The sequence below is a fragment of the Periplaneta americana genome, chromosome 11, assembly GCF_040183065.1.
Source record: "Periplaneta americana isolate PAMFEO1 chromosome 11, P.americana_PAMFEO1_priV1, whole genome shotgun sequence".
Taxonomy (NCBI): domain Eukaryota; kingdom Metazoa; phylum Arthropoda; class Insecta; order Blattodea; family Blattidae; genus Periplaneta; species Periplaneta americana.
The window spans coordinates 27951381-27954926 of NC_091127.1; positions in this window are offsets into that span (position 1 = coordinate 27951381).

Sequence of the window (3546 nt, forward strand, 5' to 3'; positions counted from 1 at the left end):
AAATCCTCTAAGCATTTTCTAATAAAATACAGCTTATACAGGGTGATTCAAGACCTCTGCAACAAACTCTGGGGATCAACAGATCTCGCAATGAGGATCATTTTTCGTAAAACAACCCATGTTCTTCGATGTCTCTTTTAGAGGCTATGCGATATCGAAATAAAGACAGCTTTAGTGACATTAACAATTATGAAATGAATTATTTTCAAGTATGTTTACTGACAAGTTACAGTTGTTCAAAGTGTCTATCCTGAACCTGATTACATCCATTACACTGTCGTAGCAGTGATTATTGGCCTGTGTCTAATTTGACCAAAAGTAGCTAATACATAGTGGATCCCTCTCTGGTGTCAATTCAAGTGATGTATTACTTCATATGTCCAAAAGAAAAAAAAAAAAGATTAAGGGCGTGAAGTCGGGTGATCACATTGGCCATGCAATAGATCCGGCTTTCCCTATCCATTGCTTGCGGTGCGACGTTATGTTGAATCACATGTCCCCTCACATCGTGAAGGGTACATCCTCCATGAGCAGCGAAAGCATTTCCGAAGAGCGCTTCATTCAAACGGGGCAGCAAAATGACAGGACACTTGTAACCTCCTCGCAAGGGTACTTGAAGAAATAAATGAATAATTCATTTCATAATTAACTGTAAATTTAATTAAAACCTGTCTTTTTTTTTTTCAATGTCGTGTAGCTCCTATATGAGGCATTGGAGAACATGGGTTGTTTTATGAAAAATGATCCTCATTGCGAGATCTTATCGATCCCCAGAGTTTGTTGCAGAGGTCCTGAATTCATTCTACACAGGAGTGAGGTGTGCGATAGTGGTAGTAGATATAATCTCAACCTGTGATTTTTAGTCAGAAGGGGTCTTTAAAATTTACAATTCTCGTGCAGAGTCTACAATCACCTGAACTGCTGAATGAAGAGTTGACACTAAGAAAACAGAAATCCTTTTGAACACATGTAAAATGAAAATCCTTCTTAGAATACTGCACAAATGTCCAGGGATTTCAATGTCAAGCATCCCCAACACGTACCGGTTGTATCCTGGCCTGTTGCTAGCCTTCTGCCTGTTGCAATGGGACTTGCTTTCACCGTGAAATAAGTAAACTGAGACTACTCTTCAATCTTATGATTAACTACAGAATTACAAGTGTAACAGTTAAATACTATCACAGTGTTTAATAAAATTTCAAATTAAATCAAATGTTAGAAATAATGTCCATCTACTTGTAGACAAGCTTTGCATCACTTCAATAAATCAATGAATACTATATCAGTTATTGATGTGTAATGCCATAAGAACATTACGAATGTCATGAAATGTTTGATCATGTAATTGAAGAATATGATCTCAAAATGCATTAAGTCCATTTTTATGAAAGGACAAGACTAGTTTTTTTTATCCACAGGTCTAAGGGCTGAGTGAGTTTTCAAGTGACATGCACAATAACACAAACTTTTAGACAAGAATTGGAGTTGTTTTGGAAGAAAAGAAGCTTAAAATATAATGGCAGAGGTCTCAAACATAATCATATGTATGTATAAATCATAAAAATGACCAAATGGACTGAGCGAGTTTTGAGCTCACAATCCTTAATTGATGAGATGCTTTGTTCAATTTCTCTTGTTAAAACAGCACTTTTCCTTTTATCATTTACTTGCTTGAGATATTTACACAGGAAACTTTCTCACAAATTTATATCTACACTCAAGATAGATCTATTAATTAGCTGAAGTATTCACAAATAATGTGTTTATGTTTTAAAGTCTATCTCAACTTCAGATTAACTAGACTCCGGTAAGAATAACTGATTGCCCTAGCACCATTAAGTGCAACATCAGTCCAATTGCCTGCATACTGAGAATCGTGGATGAATTCCCCTATACAGTTTCTAGGAGACTGTGGATGCTGAAGTTTGGAAACCTTGTGTAAGTAACACCAATGTGAGAGAAATGGATGACCATAATATTATGATCTCAAAACTGTAAAGAACAACTCCACAGGGAAAAAGACCACCGAATGCTATAGTGAGGGTCACATAAGAACAGTTCCTAAACAGCAAATATTGTCTTGTCAGTGTTACCAGATATCACACGATCCTACATACTAAATTATGACTTATTTACTTACTGTACTTTATGTTTGAATAAATAATTCAATAATTTGTAACATAGTTTTGTAGGCAAACTGCGGGAATGCGATCAACATGTCAAGTATTTTGTCTGGCAATACGAAATTCATTGGTTTGATTAAACAATTGAATCACGAGACCTAACCTAAAAATGTATTTTGTTTGACCACATGAAATTTTTAGTACTAATGCCGAAAACTTACCTGATTATAGTCTTCAATTATAACCACAACGCAACACATAAAATAACTATTATGTATTAATATTAATACTGATATTAATTAATTATTAGTATAGTCAAATTTCACTAGCTTCCAGTAACCAGCTCAGAAATCTAGTACAATTTTAATTTCATGGAACTCCAGTACCGACAAATGAAGAGTCCACTGCAAGAATGATGGATGTCACTTTCTTGTCGAAAATGAACCAAGACTGTCAATGCATAGCTTAAGACATATAGAATGTCCTTTCCCCTTTTTGTTCTCTTTATCAGCCGATGAATTTATTATCATAGCCTTTTTATCGTAAATTTTATTTAATTTTCGTATTTCTTTTCTTTTTATTTTATTATTTTATTACATTCCATTTTGATATATTCTTCCTTACGTTTTTCCATATTAACCATTTGTACTAAATGAGTTGCTTTCACTATATTCCAATGTATTTTACTTTCTTTTTTTATTATGGTATTATTTTCACGTTGTTTAGTGTCTATGCTATTATTATTTCTCTTTGTAATATGTTAGTATTCTGTTCTTTAACTTTTTGTTAAATTTTAACTGCTTGTATACTTTGTGACCTGGTAGAGTGTAAGAGAAGGCCCTATGGCCTTAACTCTGCCAGTATAAATAAAGAATTATTATTATTATTAATGTACATAGAGAGTTATATGGCATAAACACTGATAGTCATTGTCCAGTAATGATCGGAAAATCACAGTTAAGCTTTGAGCACTAAGCATTTCAAACTTTAAATTGCTTCTCCTGAAAAATGTATTCCAAATGACATCCATCATTCTTGCTGTGGACTCTTCAAATATTGTCGATATTTGTCTCAGCTGCCAACATACCAGTTACAAAATCACTATCATTTATAGTATTTGTCAGTATCGAAATTCGAAACGAAGTTGGCAAAAGAAAATTCAACCTGCAAACTAGAAAATCACCACAATCCACTAGCATATGTAGTAATGGGGGGGGGGGGGGGGAAATGGTTAGGTTTCACCCTTAGGGTATGAAGTAAGCTGACCCGGACTATAGATAGCCTGAAACAAATTGAACAGTAGGTCACTGATATAAGCCAAGAAAAAAAGAATTGTAGCTCCACAATTTTTTTTGCTAAGTATATGTACTTCATCCCTGAAAATAAAAAGGCACACGCAATTTCAAATAAGGAAACAAATGAG